This window comes from Orcinus orca, chromosome 17 (assembly GCF_937001465.1).
Source record: "Orcinus orca chromosome 17, mOrcOrc1.1, whole genome shotgun sequence".
Lineage (NCBI taxonomy): Eukaryota > Metazoa > Chordata > Mammalia > Artiodactyla > Delphinidae > Orcinus > Orcinus orca.
The window spans coordinates 81,284,514-81,306,325 of record NC_064575.1 but is presented as its reverse complement, the minus strand read 5'-3'; the positions used below and the strand labels follow the sequence as shown (position 1 = coordinate 81,306,325).

General features: G+C 45.7%; 1 pseudogene; it reads right to left on the bottom strand.

Moving 5' to 3' along the window:
* Window positions 1-4,996: 4,996 nt before the first annotated feature.
* LOC125961713 (eukaryotic translation initiation factor 3 subunit D-like) lies at window positions 4,997-8,652 on the bottom strand (annotated as a pseudogene).
* Between the last annotated feature and the right edge of the window lie 13,160 nt (window positions 8,653-21,812).

The window sequence follows — 21,812 nt, the reverse complement described above, 5'->3', positions numbered from 1 at the left end:
GAGAGCAAGGACCTTTACTTATTCATCTTTGAGGAACCTAGCACAGTGCCTGGCCACAAGAGTTGTCAAATACATGTTTTGGAAAATGTTATAAGTGCCAGCAATACAACCTTAATCAGTTAAAAGTGTTTTGGCGTGAGCTCAATAGCAACACCAACGATGAAAATCCAACGCCGAAGAACATATTTGAATTTTCTAGGTTGGGAAATAGTTACAAATCTTCAACTTCTGAAGCTTTTCATTAAACAAGAGGAAAGAAGTGTGAGACCAGTTCTGCTTACAATAATTTAGCTTGACAGTTTCTGGGCTCAGTTGGACTCCATGAAGGAATTTAAATAATGGAAAAAGCCCACCCACAACATCTCTTGGAGCAAGAAGAGAAGTGGGGGAGGCTGCCCATCTCACTTCTGGGATTTGGGGACGATTTTTAAAGTGTCAAACAGTCAGGTTGAAAGGGAGAAAATCCAGTCATCCTGCTTCAGATGTGCAATAGTACCTCTGGGTCCTTGGCATTATAAAGACCATCATTTGAAAGCTCAGGTAATTTTTCATCTTTCATACAGATGTTATAGTATCAAGCCGACTGAATTTATGGAAGATATTTCTGCCAACATAGCTATTCGCTGACCATTCAGAAGGAAGAAAACATGAACTGGATTCCTTGAGCGTAGAGGAGTTTGAAAACGCACATCTTTAAGCCAAAGCACAAGACCTTATGAACTAGAACTCAGGCTTCACAAATAATGTCCAAAAAACTTTCATACCAATGTAGACGATGCTTAGTACGGCAAATTGAAGTTTAAAATAATGATTCTAGTGCATCTGGCATCGGAGACCAGCTCCACATGCACACACACACACACGTGTGCATGTATGTGTGTGCGTATGTGTTTATGTACCTTTTTTTGCAGGAGAATAACAACGTATTAAGTCACAGTAAAGATTGCATTTTAGCAAACAGAATCCTTATGTTTCTTACCCAGGACATTCTTGAGATACAGGGCAAGCCACCATAATAAGATTTATGACCCAAGACTCTTTCAGTTGCAAATGGCAGAAATCCTGAGCCAAAATGACTTAAGTGAGTGTGTCATGTAACTGACTCTCCAAAAGATTAGTTTCAGGAATGGCGTGATCCAGGGACAGGACCGGGTCACCTTCTCTTCACCCCTCAGCCCTGCCACCCTCCACGTCGGTCGGTCCCTTCCTCTGACAAGGGCTCCCCTTTAGACACAGGAAGGCTACGGCAGCTTCAGACCTGGCAAGCTCTCAAATGAAGTCCTGCAGATAAACAGTGATTTCCTTTTCCAGAAATCTATGCAAAATTTTGTTGTCTCTGACTGTATCATGTGCTAATCCTTGAGTCTGACAAAGTGACCAGGGGAAAGTACTGCCCAGCTGTGCTTGGGCCCCAGAGCTAGGGAGTCAAGCCCCACCCACTCCACTGGAATCAAGGATCCTGGGTGACCAAAGTCAATGCCTGCCGAGGTCACTGTGACAGAGCGTGGAATCAGCGTAAGTAGAGGCGGGGGCTCCTTGACACTTGTCTGCAACGCTGACCGCCCCTCCTGCCGATAGGCTCACTCTGTGATGAGATAAATATCATGAATTAGCCATAAACCAATGACTGTTCTGTAAGTGACATTCAACTCCATGTTGAAAGGAGAGATCTAGAGAGCTCTTAGCTCTACCGACTATGCCCCACCCCCATAATACATAACGCTGGCATTAAGCGAGGCAAAAATAAACACTGGGGGAAAAGGAAATCCTTTTTTACTTCATTAATATTTGTTAAATGCATGCCACATTACAGACACTGATGATACAGAAGTGAAGAATAAAACTGCTATCGTAACGTTGTGTATAATTTAGAACAGGCGTAGGCAAGAGTAACAGTATTCGTTGTGGGAAGAGCAATGAACAAAGGCAGGGAGGCTTCTCTGTCTTCTCCCCCCTTTACCTTACTTCTCCATAACCTAAACTTCTCATTCTTCCCCAGTTCAAAAGTAGAATACTTTACTTATATGAATGGCTATCAATAGATACTAAAGGAAAAAGAGAAAGGGACTGTGGAAGAGCCGGATGGCTGCCTGGCCCCAGCCCACCCAGCCAAAGGGCTCTGCTTTGTGTTAATGGAATAGCAGCCACCCTGTACTACCCACCCGTTAGTCTGGTTGTGTTTATGAAAAGTTTAATTTCTTATCCTTATGAAGCTTTGATTTCAACATGCAAAAAAAAAAAAAAAATCCTCAAAACGGGGAAAAAAGGCTACCCTAAAGGCAAAAATCACGTTACCTAATTGCCATGTGGTAGAACAATTAAACAAATGTACAGAGATTGGGAGCAAAAAATACACTGACACACACGCACACACACATTTATCCACTACAAAAACGTATCATTTTGCACACGCTATGTGCAGGCGCTGGCCGAGGCAACATTCTGTTGACAAGCAGCACACTTGTCAATTAGCACAACGTAAGTCAGAGCTACTTGTTATCGACATGGAAAGTACTGAATAGAAGTATGTTTAGGGTACCCAAGAGTTTGGGGGGGCAGGCAGCAGCTTCTTGGGGAGGGGAGACTGAGAGATTTTCAGGGGAAAAGATGCCTGCGTTGGGTTTCCAAGGATGATCCCAAACCTCACCCCGAGAAGTGGGAGGGAGAGCACCGTAGGTATAAGTGTGTGAAACGGAAGAATGCGGTGTCCGTGGCAAGGGACTCCGTGTTGACTGATCACCTCCGTTGACAACATGCAAGTGAAGCGGACAGAGAATTACACATACTGAATGCCTGGGCTCTTATTAAGGGCTGAGCCGGCCAGTCAGTGCCTGGTAACAATCTACAGGGGCAGTGACTATCATTGTTAATACACTGTTTATCAACATGCTGGGGAAAGAGGTATTTTTTTTTAATTAATTAATTTATTTATTTTTGGCTGTGTTGGGTTTTCATTTCTGTGCGAGGGCTTTCTCTAGTTGCAGCGAGCGGGGACCACTCTTCATCACGTGGCGGGCCTCTCACTATCACGGGCTCTCTTGTTGCGGAGCACGGGCTCTAGGCGCGTGGGCTTCAGTAGTTGTGGCTCACGGGCCTAGCTGCTCTGCGACATGTGGGATCCTCCGATACCAGGGTTCGAACTCGTGTTCCCTGCATTAGCAGGCAGATTCTCAACCACTGCACCACCAGGAAAGCCCTGAGAGAGGTATTCTGATACGGCATTTAGGGGACCAATGGAGACTGAACCCTCCCCAGAGATCCTGAAACCCCAGATGGCCACTAAATAGTCTTCCCAGGAGAATAAAATCAGGTCCCTGTAGAGAGTGCAAGTCGGGTTGGGCTGAATTTTCAGTGCCTGAGCCAGACAGTCTGCGTGCTGCACCTGGTAGGCTGGCCTCCTTCCCCACCTTTCCTGGATACAAGACTCAGCCTTTTGCCAATATTGCTTAACAATAAGAAGAATGAGGAGTAGTAGTAGTAAGCAGCTCTACTGCTTAATGATTGTGAAGCATATATTCAATAAATATCAACTTGGACTGGGCACCAAGTTACCAATCTGCACGTAGGTGGACCTGGTCTTGGTCTAGCCCTTCTGCGTAAGACAAAAGCTCACTGCTTTCACCTCACGGACTGGTCCATCCTCACGAGTCACCGCTAGGAGGTGCGTCAAATAGACTAGTTTTTCAAAATGAGGAAACTGAGGTCCCGAGACAGGAAGTGACTTTCCCACGTTACAAAGCTAAAAGCATCAGTGCTAACGCTTGGACTCTTCTTTGCCGATCCAGTCGAGACACTTCTCGCGCTCTCACCCACAGCCCCTCACCCCATGCCTCATTCTTCCTCGTCAAAAGGCACAAATTATCCTGAGCTTTCCTTCCTTGTAGAGCAACTGTGAGCATTCCACGTGGCAGCCTGGGGGACAATCCCTAAGTTCCTGTGCTAACAATTAGCCATGAGGCTGCCTGAAACTGCATTTATTAAAGGACACGCAAACCAGCATCAGCATCAGCATTACCGCTGGCTTTCTCCTTGGGGATTCGCAACGCTGCTGCTGCTTATGGTGATGAATGAGTTAATAATGAAGATGAAGGTTTCTGGGTGCCTGAGCAGAGGGTAGCTGTCCACTAAAATGGATTAGCCTTGGCCAGCGGGGGTGGCCCTGAGGGGAACCCTGCTTTATGCTCCTCCGGGGACCTCGTTTAGCACCGACCACCTCGTCATAAGGATCTGTTGCTAAAGGGAAAGCAATTTTGGCCACCTGCTCGGAAACGCTGACCACTCTGGCTGCCTGGTGATTTCGAGTTTGCAGAGCGGGTCCGGGTCCGGCCCCAGAGGAGGGAGAACAGAGGGGAGACAGAAGTCTGGCTTCTCTGCTTCCTCCGGAGCCCAGCGGGGTGTGTGGCCTGGGAGAAATCACCTCCCTCTAAGCCTCAGTTTCCTCACATACCGATCAGAGTACAGGACTAGGTGATCCTTCTAGAAAGACCATCTGTGATCCTATTACTTAAGCCACTATGTAAACTGTCAGTAACGACAACTCACCATCGCCTCCACGAGTGTTTGCCGTTAAAATGGAGCCAAAGCCAATAAAACACAAAACAACAAAACAAAAAAATGGAGCCAAAGCCTTCAGCAAAAGGCTGAGTTTCCCAGTTTGACACAGTGAGAATTACCTGAGTTCAGAATGTTAAAATCTCCAAGTCTCAGGGACTGAAACTTTCTCTCTCTTTTTTTTTTTTTTTTTTTTTGCAGTACGTGGGCCTCTCACTGTTGTGGCCTCTCCCGTTGCGGAGCACAGGCTCCGGACGCGCAGGCTCAGCGGCCATGGCTCACGGGCCCAGCCGCTCCGCGGCACATGGGATCTTCCCGGACCGGGGCGCGAACCCGTGTCCCCTGCATCGGCAGGCGGACTCTCAACCACTGCGCCACCAGGGAAGCCCTCTTTTTTTTTTTAAGAGACGAAATAGACTTATCCTTTATTCCAACTGACGAGCGGCAATCAGACAAACATTCCACCAGGTATCCAAGGCCCTCCCCGGCTCGGCAGAATCCCAGACCCCAGCTCCACCTCACTGTCTGGTTTAGGTTTCTTCCTCTTCCTCCTCCTCCTCCTCCTCCTCGTCGTCCTCATCCCAGCTGAAGGTGCCGTCGGGCAGGCTATAGACACGGACGACCTGCTTGCTGGGTCCCTGAGGCTGAGGTACTTGCCCTCCTCCAGCTTCATGCAGGTGTCGATGACGCAGCACAGGTTGCCCCAGGTGTTCTCCACGTTCAGGTTGATCTGGCTGGCAAACTCACTGGGCTTGAACTGCTGGGCGCCCAGGATGATGTGGCATGAGGAGTCTTTCACGTGGTACCAGGACGCGTAACCAAGCTTGAGGTACTCGGATCCGGCCAGCAAAGCACAGCAGGTCCAGCGGGCCAACTTGTAGCTGTTGTTCTTCAGCTCGGTGGCAATGACGGCCCCTCACTGAGAATCCAGCTTCTGACGCCAGTCAACGCCATTAGGGTGCCTGGAGTCCCACTCGTTGAGGGTCTTGATGTTGATGAAGGACACAACCCCACTGGCGCCGGTCATGACGCCGTCGTGCTCACAGCGGACGATGAGGTCAGTGTCAACTCCGAGCTTCCACCTGTGGTGACGGCGTGCCACAGAGGCGACCCCATTCTTATCCATGTCGTCCTCCACAAACGGGTTTGGGGAGGGGAAGTTGTATCTTTCCTTCCCCATCCTCAAGTACTGTGGGCAGAAGTGGTGGTTGATGTAAGGTTTGCTTCCATGGCCAGGTTGCAGGGCGAGTTGAAGGAGTTACCTTCATCTTGAGGAGACTCGTTGGCTGCCTCACTCACCGTCAGGAGGTCAAAGTCACAGTTTTGTCCCTCTTGTCAAAGAAGAGCTTGGACCCGACTCTCTGGACAACCATGTCCCGGGAATACACAGAGCGGGTGCAGCTCGTCAGTGTGGCCAGAATGGCGTCAGTGGCAAACACGTTCCCCTGAGTCTTTACCAGCTTCCAGATGACGGGTCCCTGGTGGCACAGTGGTTAAGAATATGCCTGCCAATGCAGGGGACACGGGTTCGAGCCCTGGTCTGGGGAGATCCCACACGCCGCAGAGCAACTAAACCCGTGTGCCACAACTACTGAGCCTGCACTCTAGAGCCTGCGAGCCACAACTACTGAAGCCCGCATACCTAGAGCCCGTGCTCTGCAACAAGAAGCCACCGCAATGAGAAGCCCGTGCACCGAAACGGAAAGTAGCCCCTGCTCGCCGCAACTAGAGAAAGCCCGTGCGCAGCAACAAAGACTCAATGCAGCCAAAAATAAAAAAATAAATACATTTATTTTTTTTTTTTAAATCTCTAAGTTTCAGGGGCCACCCCAGATGGAAAGAACTATAATCTACAGGAAGAGGCCTGGGGGACCCTTAACAAACAAACACCTTAGGGGATTCTCCTGATCACGCAAGTCGGGCAACAGTGGGATAGAGGAAAGTAGCCTTGATGGTGGTGTGTGGAATCTGCAGGTTCCAGACCCACGGTTCTCGAGCCTGGGAGCATGGGAAGCACCAGGAGCTTTACCTTCCCTGCCACTCTGATGCCATTTCCAGAAATTCGGATTAAGTTGGAATGGGATTTTGTTTTGGGGGTGTTGGGGGTCTTAAGGACTCCCCAAGCGATGTTCATATGCAGCCAGGGTCAAGAACCTCCGCCCCAAACTCAAACTGGCTGTTAATCCTACGTCCTCAATGTTCCTCCTCCACCACCAAGGGGGTAAGTGGAAATCCAACCAAGTTCTGATGCTCCTGCCAGGGCTCTGCTGAGCCATCTGGCGCCTGGTAGGGACAAGGGAGGCCAGAGGACCAAGTTCCACCACACAGCAGCACGGGAGCAAGAGATGGGAGGTTCCTTGTGCATAATGGGGGCATCGACTGCTCCATGTTGCTGGGAGATGGGACTCACATTATGTCTGTTCACGTCATAGGTACTCAGTGGAGGCTGGTTGGATTGAAACCTGGGAAGAACCAGGGCATCTTTTAGGAGATCACAGGAATCCTTCAGTCCTAAGATACTTGGCAAATACTGTCAAGAGCATGTTGATCATTTTATTCAATTTTTGAAAGCAGAAATCATGGTAACTATAGCTATTTTTTGAGCTCCGACTATGCCCTCTGCACTGGGTTAGACCCAACAATGAGCACCACCAACCCTCACACCATCCGCAGAAATTAGGAGTCTGACCCCATGCGTCTTAGGCAAGGACACTCAAGGTCAAAGACGCGAAGGCTGCACAGCCAGCACAGAACAGAGGTCCAAATCCACGTCTACTCCCTTCCCCGGTACACGCCAGCCCCACAGTTTATTCAGTAGATTGTCTGATCTCTGTGTAACGAAGCGTCTCCCTCTGCCCATCACCTAATTCCATGTAATCTCCATGAGCGCTGTCTCTGGAGCACTGTCTCTGTAGGAGAGAGCCACCCTTCTCAGCCGTCTGAAATGTCTAGACAAGGAGCGGGGGCCCGTCTGTAGGAGGTGGTGTGGCAGTTAAGCAGCCAACATAAGTCTATTACGGGAGGAGCGTCCATTCTGAGGGTGACCTGACATTTTTTAAATGTCTATTTGCCACCAACAATATCCTTTCAAACTTTTCAAAATCCTCTAAAACCAACAAAGTCAGCCACAGTGTGAATCAGCCTACCTTCCCTGTCACTGCCTGAGTAGTGCTATTTCAGCAATGAAAGGAGATGTGTTTCTGTGTGTATACGCATGTGTGGGCGTGTGTATGTGTGTATGTGCATCTGTGTGTATGCATGTGTGGGCACATAAGTGTGGGCACATGTGTGTGCATGTATTTGAATATATGCATCTGTCTATGTGTATGTGCATGTGTCTATGCATGGGTGGGCACATATGTGAGTGCATATGTGCATGTGTGCGTATCTATGTTTGTATGTGTGTGAGTTTGCGTGCATGCGGAAACACGTGTGTATATATGTGTGTGGTTTAAATCCTATGGATTTAGAAGCCATAGGGACTAGGACGTGTAGACAAGACAGAAAAGTCCCCAACAACAAAGTGGACACAGGACAGAATAGAAGGACCTGATTCCGTTCATTCCTTTCATGATGCAGAAGGAGAGAAAAGAGCACAGATCTGAAGACACAATCAGGCCTCGAATCCCAGCTCGCCTCTGGTAATTTATCAAATGGGTTAGAGGACTCAGAATCCTCAACTATTATACAGAAGGAGAAAATAGCTGTATATGCAACTGATGCCCACCTTGATCACTTGCAGATCTCAGCAGGTCATTTAACTTCTCTGTGCCTCAGTTTCCCCATAGGATTATTATGATGATTAAATGAGCTAATAAATGTAAAACAAAACATATGGCATGTAATAAGTGTCACTGTTACTCCTAACTCAAAAATATTATTGCTTTGTTCCACTTCACTATCCTGGGAAAGACATCAAAGACATATTTCCTTTAATATTCAAGTTAGAGAAACTGCCACCCCCATGACTGTGAATCGACAGAGCACCCGGTCTTTCTCCTGGGGCTGCCCCCTCTCCGAAATGACTATGGCTCTCCAAGCATTGCTTAATGGTTCTACTAACCCGCTCTGGTTGCAGATATTTCTTCTTTCTCCAGCCATTCACGGTCCAAGTTGTCATTACTCCACAATTTCTTTTACAGAAAGTATCCTGGTTTGTTCTAAGCTTGGGCACAATCTTGTCTGTTCACTTCTCCGCACCCGCTACCCCGCCGGTTTCTAACATTGCCTGGGGTTTGGCAAACCTTACTCCATGCTAGAGGAATAGCAAACAAGAAAGCAACGAGTGGCGTATGTTTCTCCCGAGGTTGTTCCTGGGTCTCACACAACTGTTAACTCAAACTTGGGATTTCATTTCACAGCTGGCAGCCTTCCTGGTGGAGGAGGCATCCAACCCTCATTGATGAGACCCCCCTACCAATCCCTCCTTCAGAGACCAGACAGCCGTTCCTTGGTGCACAGAAAGAAGGTCCCCTCCAGCTCCCTGCCCACATCTGGCTCAGGCTGGCTTCTTTTCTGACCCAGAATGTGAGAAAGCAGGGAGCACCCATTTCTTCAGGACACGCCCTGTTCTTCCTTCCACCTACGGGATGGAATCTGATTGCCCAGGACAGACAGGGCAGTCGTTGTTGTTGCCATTTGTTTCTCAACTTAAATAGAGCAGGTTGAGAACACCAAGAGTCCAGCACAAATCCACATTTAGGAGGAGTAATTCTCCAAGGGCTGGGTCAGGAGAAAGACACGCTCAACTTACATCAAAAGGCCAAGTGGTGCTTCCCTGGTGGTGCAGTGGTTGAGAGTCCACCTGCCAATGCAGGGGACACGGGTTCGTGTCCCAGTCCGGGAAGATCCCACATGCCGCGGAGCGGCTGGGCCCCGTGAGCCATGGCCGCTGAGCCTGCGCGTCTGGAGCCTGTGCTCCGCAATGGGAGAGGCCACAACAGTGAGAGGCCCGCGCGTACCGCAAAAAAAAAAAAAAAGGCCAAGTGCTCCGTTCAGCAGAACAATAGGTGGTGGGTTTTCCTGATATGAAACCAAAGAGCTTCAGTAGTAATTTTCCGACAGATAATTAATGCTCCCCAACTGCAGGAAGCAAATGTTATCCGTGACCCCAAAATGTCCACATTCCAGGCCCTATTCCTTGGGCACCTCATCAACAGAGATGTGGTGAAGACAAAGTGAAATGTGCTTTGTGAATTTTAGAACTTTTAGCAAATTAGAGCACAGGGAGACCTTGAGAGGAAGACACCAATTCTTCAAATCTGGTAGTTAAATCCTAGAGCAATGACTCAAAAAACTTAAGAAACATCAATGTGTTTTTGCCCCAAGCTGGTGCCGCCAGCCAGACGGGGAGCATGAGGGGAGTTGCCTACCTTGCAATCTGTTGTGAGGATTAAATGAACAAACAGATGTGAAATCTCAGTGTAAATGGTTGTTCTACCCCCATCACCTTTCTTATTTCCACAGTGCCCAGAACTGCACCTTATACACTGCAAAGTCTGAGATGAGTTCTGTACAGTAAGTGATGATATAAAGCTGGAGTCTGAACAAGAGATGAATGGCACGCTGCTGCCCCAAGGTCAAAGGAAGCGAGGGCTCCCAGGGGCCGCAGAGGTCATGCCGCCCAGTCCCCCTGCTCTGCAGGAGAGGGAACCTGTCCTGAGCGGCCAAGGAGCCTTCCCACGGCCACACGACGACCCTCCTCATTCTCAGACGGGAGGTCACGCCGCCTCCTCTTCTGCTCCAGAGCTCCCTGTGGGATCAGGCCGAGGCCGGGACTCCTCCTGAAATTTCAGCCTTGCCTCCCTCCTACCCCTTCCCTATCTTGCACCCTCCACCCTCCACCAATGCTTTTACTTGTCGGCTCTCCTTCGAAAATCCCTTGCACTCAGATCCTTGGCTTGAAGTGTCTTTCTTGGAAGAAACTGACCTAAGACAGACCCTATCACTCTAGCACCCCTTCTACTGGATGTCTTTTTTTTTTTTTTTAACTGAAAAATGTTATTTTATTTTGAATCCCAGTTTTAATCTTTTCATGCTTAACTTTTTTGTTTGTTTGTTTTAATTAATTTTTATTGGAGTATAGCTGCTTTACAGTGTTGTGTTAGCTTCGACGGTACAGCAAAGTGAATCAGCTATACGTATACATATAACCCCTCTTTTTTGGATTTCCTTCCCATTGAGGTCACCACAGAGCACTGAGTAGAGTTCCGTGTGCTATACAGTCGGTCCTCATTAGTTATCTAATGCTTTTTGTAGGTTCAGGAAGTGTCTGCAGGGTCTCAAAGCTGCTCTAGGTATTCTGGACAAAATTGGTAGTTTTCAAACTGTCTTCAGAAGCAGCAACCATTTATCAGATGAAGCAAAACCTTCCTTGGAGCCACAATGTAGAAAATAGATACGAGTCCCTTGCTCAGTCCACAGATGGTGGGACTTGAAGCCCCTTCTGTCGGTGTTCTCTTTACCCCCATCATCCCCAAGTCACCTCTTGAAGATGTGAATACTCAGTGAAACCCTACTGGCAAACAAGCAAATTGAGGTGTTTGCTGTGATGCCTCCTGATTTGACTCTGGTGCTCTGGAATGCAGTTCTCAGGTCAATTTCTATTTTTGTAGAAGAAAAGCAAACGGGTCCCATTCCTCCTTGTTTCAGCAGGTGACCACTGCTTCCGTTCCTGGCACCATTCCCAGACCCCTGGCTGCTCACGCCCCACCCCCTTGCCAAGCTCCACTATCAACCTCAGGTGACCAGGCGAGCTGCAATCTACTTTCCTTTTATTGCAGCTTGGGGTCTCATGCATCACGCTGCCAGATGTGACCAGAAGCCTTAGCAGTCAAATGCCCGCTGCCGTTTACAGTCTGAATTCAGAAGTGGCGAGCACCTCTTTCCCGGGGCAAGCCTGCCTTTCTGCAAGAACTCACCATCCGTCATTTCACTGACCAGCCCTCTCCCAAAAATACATTAAAAGGCTCAAAGAAAAGTAATGTAGCCCAGCAGTGCACTGTAATAGAACAACATTGCAGGGAAGTGTAAATGACCTGACTCCCTGTCCTCCAGAGCAATGGCAACTTGACACCACCCGCTTCATTTATAAACTACTTTCACACTCATGAAATCATTCCTATTTTCTGGCAGAAATATTTATGCCTGAGGTTCTTTGAAAACCCATATATATACTTCAAAACCCAAATGTGGCACTTGGGATGTGCCAGGGAGAAAGTGACCCAGAATGGCCGTCATGGGGAACAGCGGTTGGGTACTGGGACAGTAACGGGTTGCCCTGACTGAGAGAAACTCTTTTACCTCAAAGGCCAGGGATATTGAAAAACCTTTCACACTTCGTCAGCTTGGAGGAGGAGGCAGATTGTGGCTTCAACAGAGGCAGCTGCTGAAGGCATCGCGGCAAAAACAAAAAAATACGACCCCCCCAGCATCCGTGCAGAGCTGCAGTGTCACAAACAGCAACAGACCTAGAACCTTTGAAAGACGGCAAACAGACGCAGCCACAAAACGTGCAGTTTGAACTTTCTACATCATTCCGAGAAGAAGAATTTTACATTCTTGGGGCATCAGCCCAGTTAGGAGAAAGCCCACGTTTGATATACACTGACAGAAGCAACGCGAGCTTCACATCCCAGAAGGGAGTATGGGAATGGCAGAAGGCGTCGGGACCAACCTTCAACACACACCCATAACCTGTCAGAGCCAGCGACTCCTTTCTCAAGACTTCTTTAGGACCCTTGTGAGGCGGGATTATTATTTCACACCTGTATGACACCTCAAAGAATCTGTGATCCGAGAGGCAGAGGTTTAGGGGATCTGACAAAGCTGAGTTTGCCCCCATTACTTGCTAGTGTGACCCAGGGGAAGTTGATTACTGTTTCTAGGTATTCCCTTCATTTGGAAACGGGAATAATGTCTAATTCACAGGCTGGCTGCAAGAATAAAATGATGCCTGTAACTTTCCTGACATAATGCATGAAATAAAACAGGTGGTTGAAAATGTCAGTTCCTCTCTTCCTCCTTCTTGCACACTGTGCGATTGATAAACATATAAACAATCTATCACATAAAAAAAATCATCTGCTCGGAGCCTTCTTTCTGATGGTGGATGACACCAAATTATACCTTGATCTAATTGAACACCACTGTCATCACCATTTAGTGAAGACCCACTGGGTTGACTAAGTTTTGAATGACTGGGTCTGTTCACTTGCATCTTCATGCTCAGCTCTGCTGTTAACAGCCCGTGGGATTTTAGGCAAGTTAATTAAAAAGTCAAAGTCTCATTTCGCTACTGTGAAATGAACATTTATAGCTGAGTAATATTCCATTGTATAAAAAAAGAATGAAATAATGCCATTTGCAGCAACATGGATGGACCTAGAGATTACATACTAAGTGAAGTGAGTCAGAGAAAGACAAGTGTCATGTAATACGGCTTATATGTAGAATCTAAAAAAATGATACAAATGAACTTATACATAAAACAGAAATAGACCCACAGACATAGAAAACAAACTTACAGTTACCGAAGGGAAAAGAGGGAGGAGGATAAATTAGAGTTCAGGATTAACATATACACACTATTAGATATAAAATAGATAACCAGCAAGGACCTACTGTACAGCACAGGGAACTATACTCAATATTTTGTAATAACCTACAAGGGAAAAGAATCTGAAAAATATATATATATGTATGTATATATCTATACATATAGATCACTTTGCTGTACACTTGAAATCACTTTGCTGTACACTTGAAATCACTGAATCACTTTGCTGTACACTTGAAACTAACACAACATTGTAAATCAACTATATTCCAATTTTCTTAAAATGAACATTTAGCCCAGTGATCTCTCCTCTCCCTTCCAGACCATTTCCAGAGAACGTGTTACAGACACAAAGTGTAAAGGGAGTTCTGACAGAGATGAAGATATGGTGGGATGCTTCTTCTTGGAGGTGAGTGTTTGGGTATCACCACTGCACGAGGTGGAAACTAACCCAGAAAAGAAAAGAGCTGCTTGCAAAAGTGAAGCACATCTGACAATAAGTGACGGGGAAAATATGACATATGCAGATTCATCACCTATGAGGATGTGCTCAATCGTGTTGAAAAGAAAGATCACCAGTTATTAAGGTAAACTCGTTTTGGCTTACTCTGATCAAGAAATCCAAGCAAAATTCCATTCTGCTCTCAGGTTGGCTCACCTTCATGAGTTCTCTATGATTAACCCTAGCGATAAGTGACACACCGTCTCACCACTCCTCACCCCAGAGACACCATCACTGCCCTCTCCTCTAGACAACTCATCCTATACCTCTTCCACTTCCTCTCTCATAGAAGTGGTACCAAATTGTTCAAGACGTCTTTCAAAAATATGCAAAACCTTTGCTGTTTCATAATTGCCTACTGAATGCAAGATCAACTCTTTCATGGTCTTCCTTAGAGTCCTTGAGCACCAGCCTTGTGCCGGGAACTACGCCAGTTAGAGAATAAAGGGGTGAGTGGAGCCTGGTCCTTGCCCCCAGAAGCAAAAGTTCTGAGTGAGATGCAGAAGACAAGTCAACAGAGCATGTTAATATTGGGGAGAGATGCCTTATGGAAGAAAGTGCTGTTGCAGGCGGAGGAGGAAAGATTCCTCCTGACACTGTCATTGGGGATGACCTTGAGGACAAAGTACAGTAACCAACGGACGTGTTGAGCACACCCCATAGTTTCCTGCCTTCCTGCCTCTGTTCACGGTGTTTCCTCTGCCCACATTCCACCCCATTCCCTCCTTCCAGATAAAACCTTCCTAACATGGGTCAAGCAACAGCTCCTGCCGGGAATTTTCCCCAACACACCCAGCTGGAATTACAGATTTCCTCCTGAGGGATTGCTCACAGTGGGCTGCTGGGCGCTCTATTTAGCTGTCATTTTATTTTCTGTTCTTGTTAGAGCCACTTGTTTACATGTGTCCCCCAGCTCAGCTGTGGGCTCTTAGAGAGCAGACTCCATGCTTTATTCATCTCCTTAGTTCCCATAGCCCTAAGTACAATGCATTGCATCTAGTAGGCAATGGATAAACAGCGGCTAAATTGAATTGTATTCATAGTCAATCCTTGTTTAAAGAGAGCAGCTGAGGTTCACCCTTAGCGTGTAGAGAGGGAAGTACATGATAATGCCTTATCCTGGGCATCCCCAAACCTCAGACTTTCTGCTCAGGTCCAGGTGTACTTCCTTTCATCTTTCTTCCATGTATCAGCTCGTCTGCAGGCTCCACTCATTCGTACCTTTGAAATGTATACAACTGGAACTCTCTTTGTTCCATGTGTGGATTCTGTTCCCTACTTTGCTTGTAACTATTCTACACTTTGATTTTCTCTTGTTTTTTCAAGCATCACTAAAAGTTACTTCTGTGTCTTGCCCGTTTCTTTTCTTACCTGTGTCAGGCTCCTCTTGTTGAGGACCCCTTGTTGAGGGGTTTGTTTCCCCTCTACAAAATAAAACTTTTCTTCCCCCAAACTGTACTTTGTCATCTTCTTTTCCCCTGGAAGCTAATCAGAGGAAGCAATATAACCCTCATCAATGCTCTCATCAGGGAGTTGATGATCCTCTGAAAAGGTTCTCTCCACGTGGTCCAGGGTGACCACTCAAAACTCCCCCTCTTCCTCCCCAGAATCTTTGGTCCATGCATCTCACCTCGGACAGCCAAAGGATCCTTGCTGACCAGTCTTAACACATAGATTCTGTTTGTGATCAGCTAATCCTCTATCTGCTCACAGATAAGGATTTTGCCTTAGTCTGTACCTTCTATCTAGACTCACAGCCTGGTTTCTACAAAAGAGCTGCCGTTTGTCACATGTTCCTGTAATTTGCTCTCATGAGTCAACCTCCTTAACATTCTTTGAAACTTCACCATTATCTTCATTTCCATTTCAAGTGCCTCACCTGGATGAACCGACAGCACCTCACCTCACTCAAGTCTTAACCTCTCTCCAACCCATTCACTATGGTAACGGTCTCCTTTTGGACTATATTTGATTGCACTCCAAAAGTAAAAACTATTTCAGCGTGCTCTCTCACCTTCAATCTCTATCTATCTACCTACCTACCTATTCATCCATCTACCTAGCCACTACCTATAATTTATGAGTTGTATAATATAGATTTATCATTACCATTACTTAATATCTCAACACAAAACATACATTTCCATGGGGCTCACCATTAATGATTATGAATAGAATTCACATTCTGCTTTTCTCTTATTCAACAGAGTCACTTACTCACCCTTCCTGTGTATCAGGCAGCAGACTCTTGCACGGGGCAGGGGCTGAACTGGGTCTGATGACTAACTCAGAGCTGGTGGTAAGTCAGGCGCATTCATACACCTCCACCCCCGAGTCCTCCAGGCAGTGGATCAGAGCTGTTCCTCGCTTCCCGGGCATCTTCCTCCCCACGTGACCCCAGCAAAATGCAGCTGTGCTCCAGGGCTCCGCGTAACCTACACAGGGAGACACTCGCTTAGACAACAACCCAGGAGGCTCACGGTCCTCAATTCACAGATTTCCACTTCCTGGGGAACCTACAAACCAGTGGGATTTTTTTTTTTTTTTTTGCTATACGCGGGCCTCTCACTGTTGCGGCCTCTCCCGCTGCGGAGCACAGGCTCCGGACGCGCAGGCTCAGCGGCCATGGCTCACGGGCCCAGCCGCTCCGCGGCATGTGGGATCCTCCCGGACCGGGGCACGAACCCGTGTCCCCTGCATCGGCAGGCGGACTCTCAACCACTGCGCCACCAGGGAAGCCCAAACCAGTGGGATTTGATGTGGACACAGGACTCTGTTAAAGCAGGATCCGCTCCGCGTTTCACTACAGTTGTTTCACTGACCCTGAGAATAAGGGATCTGGAAGAAGCCCTGGCATCACTGTATGGAGGAGGCAACTGGGCTGCTTCTCCTCGGGCCCCTTCCTGAGGCTTTCTGCTCTTCCTCACCTCTCAGTCTTGGGGTGCCCCTGGGCTCTGACCCACTCGCTTCTCATCACCCTCCCTCGTTAGTGGACCTCCTATATTCCCATGACTTCAAATGACATCTGTTTTTCAAGTTTTTTTTTTTTAATTAAGGTAAGTGACATAAAGTGAAATGCACATATCTTAAGTGTACCGTTAGATGATTTTTGACAAACATATGGACTTGCATAACCAATATCCCAACCCCAAACAAGATACAAAATATTTCCGTCGCACCAGAAACTTCTTTTATATTCTCTTCCACTCAATTCCTGACCCTCCCCCAGAGACAGCCACTCCTCTGATTTCTGTCCTCCTAGATTAGTTTTGCCTATTGTAAACTTCATACAAGTGGAATCATACAACACATCCTCTTTCCTGTCTGTCTTATTTTGATAAGCATAAAGTTTTCAAGATTCATCCTGTGTTGATGAGTGAATTAGTAGTTCCTTATTTTTCATTACGGACACGTGTTCCACTGTGCAAATATAGCACAATTGGGTTGCAGCTCAACTTGAAGGGAACTTAGAGGTTGTCACTCCCATCTTTACAACAGGAAAAAAACCGAACCATGAGAATCAGTGATTTCTGTTAGACCCATCAGAGAACTGAGGTTACGGGGAAACTACGGCCCTAAGATCTGGAGAGAGAGGTGAATGCAGAGTCTCATCTGAGAACAGAAGCATCTGAAGCCAGAAACTGGTGGGAACACTTGCATGCTAATTTTGACAAATCGGTGGAGGCTGAGGGGGAGTAGCCTGTGTCTTAGGGAGGCCACCACACCTTTGCAGGTTTTAGCTCCAGCAATCCTAGTGGGTCCTCACACTGCAGAGCTGAGAGAGGTTCCCTTGTGGCCCTGGCAGGTGGAAGAGAAGAGTAATCCTTGTGAAATGCCCCCAGCCCCTTATTCACAACAGAGTCCAGCCCTCCAGGGGAAAATATTTCACCAGCATTCTATCCCACCTTGGAGAAAAGCATTTGCAACCAAACATTTCTGGTACTAATTTCTGTAAGGCTGAGTTGCAAGGCCAGGCTGACCCTTCTCCAAAAAGACCTCTCTGAACCCCCATGGTGGGCACTAAGAACTCTTTCTCCAGCCCCTGGCCCAGCCCTGTCTTTGCAGATATGACACTATATTAAAAATATCTGCCCATGTATTTGTCTTCTCTATCAGAATATGATCCTCAAGGCAGAGGCAGTGCCTTGTCCATCTTGGTGTCTCCAGGACCACAGCAGGACTTGCACTTGGAGAGCCCGCAGATCATTCAAGTGCGAGTGTGTGATAATTTGAGTTAAAAGATTGTCTTTGTAGTGAGGGGGAAATGAGCTCAAAATTCTTCTTCAATTTAGGAACTCATGATATTTCACAGAAATCCGGTTCTGTAACTTGGTCCCGTGTGTATAAGTCTCCTCACCACCTAAAGGTATGAGTCTTCATGCTTCCTTCCTTCTGTCCCATTTATTTCATATTATCTATCACTCTCCTAGGCATGGCAATGACTTCTAAAGCTTGAGCTTTCAGGTGCCGAGGGCAAGAGCAGGAAGTTCACAAAGCAAAAATACAAATGGATAATAATTATATAAAAACATTTAACCGCACTAATTATAAAAAGCTGCACTTGTACAGTAACACTAAAATATCACTTTTTCCTTCAATTATCAAAGTCTTTTTAAGTGAATGTTCCCAGCTGCTGATATTCAGCAAAACACAGTCTCCAAAGTACTAATACGTCAATGCCCGCAATGACCCCGTTACATAGATGTGACCTCTATTTCACATTCAGGGAAATGAGTCTCCAAGAAGATAAAGCCTCTGACTGTTTAAACTGTCCATCCCCAATCCCAAATCCTCTTCATCTCTTAAGACTATTTCCAGGTATTATCTCTTTCAGGAAACCTTCTAGGATAGAGAATCTTAAGCTGGCACACTCCATAATCTCCTGTGTATATCCCTCCACCTCCGAACTTGCACAGCATTTCACATGCATTTGTTTAACGATCCTCCTCTCCTTTCACGATCATCATGAAAATACTGACTGCTTCGGTTAATCTCTGTATACCCTCCTCCCATCTTCTGCCGCCGCCATACCATGAACTAGCCAGCCTCAGTGAACGTGTGTTAAATTAAAGACTGAAAGATGGTGAGCCAGATCTGAACCTTTCCCTTTCTGACCTCAAAATCCAGGCTCTTTCTATTATAAGACATAATGCAGCCTTGCTGAATTTATTGATCTCTAGCTGCTGATGGGCTTGGAAATACAGCCTACAGGGCAGGCGAGCCAAGATTCCTCTCCTTTGCCTGGTATGCATGATACACCCTGCCTGAAAAACAGCTTGCTTCACCTTTCTTTGGTAGACAAAATTTCAGCAATAAACATCGTATTCTGTAGGGAATGAGCATCCTCCTGGAAACCCACCTGGCCTTTAACTGCCAGGCAACGAGAGAGAGAGGCTTTTCTTTCTTTTTTTTTTTTAACATCTTTATTGGGGTATAATTGCTTTACAATGGTGTGTTAAGTTTCACGAAGTGAATCAGCTATACACGTATACATATATCCCCATATCCCCTCCCTCTTGCATCTCCCTCCCACCCTCCCTATCCCACCCCTCTAGGTGGTCACAAAGCACCGAGCTGAGCTCCCTGTGCTATGCAGCTGCTTCCCACTAGCTATCTATTTAACATTTGGTAGTGTATATATGTCCATGCCACTCTCTCACTTCGTCCCAGCTTACCCTTCCCCCTCCCCGTGTCCTCAAGTCCATTCTCTACATCTGTGTCTTTATTCCTGTCCTGCCCTGAGGTTCTTCAGAAAAAAAAAGTTTTTGTTTTGTTTTGCTTTTTAGATTCCATATATACGTGTTAGCATACGGTATTTGTTTTTCTCTTTCTGACTTACTTCACTCTGTATGACAGACTCTAGGTCCATCCACCTCACTACAAATAACTCAATTTTGTTTCCTTTTATGGCTGAGTAATATTCCATTGTATATATGTGCCACATCTTCTTTATCCATTCCTCTGTCGATGGACACTGCTTTCATGTCCTGGCTATTGTAAATAGTGCTGCAATGAACATTGTGGTACATGACACTTTTTGAATTATGGTTTTTTCAGGGTATATGCCCAGTAGTGGGATTGCTGGGTCATTTGGTAGTTCTATTTTTACTTTTTTAAGGAATCTCTATACTGTTCTCCATAGTGGCTGTATCAATTTACATTCCCACCAACAGTACAAGAGCATTCCCTTTTCTCCACACCCTCTCCAGCATTTATTATTTTTAGACATTTTGTTGAGGCCATTCTGACTGGTGAGAGGTGATACCTCATTACAGTTTTGATTTGCATTTCTCTAATGATTAGTGATGTTGAGCATCCTCTCATGTGTTTGTTGGCAATCTGTATATCTTCTTTGTAGAAATGTCTATTTATGTCTTCTGCCCATTTTTGGATGGGGTTGTTTGTTTTTTGATATTGAGCTGCATGAGCTGCTTGTATATTTTGGAGATTAATCCTTTGTCAGTTGCTTCATTCGCAAATATTTTCTCCCATTCTGAGTGCTGTCTTTTCATCTTGTTTATGGTTTCCTTTGCTGTGCAAGAGCTTTTACGTTTCATTAGGTCCCATTTGTTTATTTTTGTTTTTATTTCCCTTTCTCTAGGAAGTGGGTCAAAAAGGATCTTGCTGTGATTTATGTCATACAGTGTTCTGCTTATGTTCTCCTGTAAGGGTTTTATAGTGTCTGGCCTTACATTTAGGGCTTTAATCCATTTTGAGTTTATTTTTGTGTAGGGTGTTAGTGAGTGCTCTAATTTCATTCTTTTACATGTAGCTGCCCAGTTTTCCCAGCACCACTTATTGAAGAGGCTGTCTTTTCTCCATTGCATATTCTTACCTCCTTTATAAAAGATAAGGTGACCATATGTGCATGGGTTTATCTCTGTGCTTTCTATCCTGTTCCATTGATCTCTATTTCTGTTTTTGTGCCAGTACCATACTGTCTTGATTACTGTAGCTTTGTAGTATAGTCTGAAGTCAGGGAGCCTGATTCCTCCAGCTCCATTTTTCTTTCTCGAGATTGCTTTGGCTATTTGGGGTCTTTTGTGTTTCCATACAAATTGTGAATTTTTTTGTTCTAGCTCTGTGAAAAATGCCATTCGTAGTTTGATAGGCATTGCATTGAATCTGTAGATTGCTTTGGGTAGTAGAGTCATTTTCACAATGTTGACTTTTCCAACCCAAGAACATGGTATATCTCTCCATCTGTTTGTATCATCTTTAATTTCTTTCATCAGTGTCTTATAGTTTTCTACATATAGGTCTTTTGTCTCCTTAGGTAGGTTTATTCCTAGGTATTTTATTCTTTTTGTTGCAATGGTAAATGGAAGCGTTTCCTTAAGTTCTCTTTCAGATTTCATCGTTAGTGTATAGGAATGCAAGAGGTTTCTGTGCATTAATTTTGTATCCTGCTACTTTACCAAATTCATTGATTAGCTCTAGTAATTTTCTGGTAGCATCTTTAGGATTCTCTATGTATAGTATAATGTCATCTGCAAACAGTGACAGCTTTACTTCTTCTTTTCCAATTTGGATTCCTTTTATTTCTTTTCTTCTCTGATTGCTATGGCTGAAACATCCAAAACTATGTTGAATAATAGTGGTGAGGAGAGTGGGCAACTTTGTCTTGTTCCTGATCTTAGTGGAAATGGTTTAAGTTTGTCACCATTGAGAACGATGTTGGCTGTGGGTTTGTCATATATGGTGTTTATTATGTTGAGGTAAGTTCCCTGTATTCCTACTTTCTGGAGGGATTTTATCATAAATGGATGTTGAATTTTGTTGAAAGCTTTTTCTGCGTCTATTGAGATTAATAAATGGTTTTTATTCTTCAATTTGTTAATATGGTGTATCACACTGATTGCTTTGTGTATATTGAAGAATCCTTGCATTTCTGGGATAAACCCCACTTGATCATGGTGTATGATCCTTTTACTGTGCTGTTGGATTCTGTTTGCTTGTATTTTGTTGTGGATTTCTACATCTATGTTCATCAGTGATATTGGCCTGTAGTTTTCTTTTTTTGTGGCATCTTTGTCTGGTTTTGGTATCAGGGTGGTGGTGGCTTCATAGAATGAGTTTGGGAGTGTTCCTCACTGTGCTATCTTTTGGAAGACTTCGAGAAGGGTAGGTGTTAACTCTTCTCTAAATGTTTGATAGAATTCGCCTGGGAAGCCATCTGGTCCTGGGCTTTTGTTTGTTGGA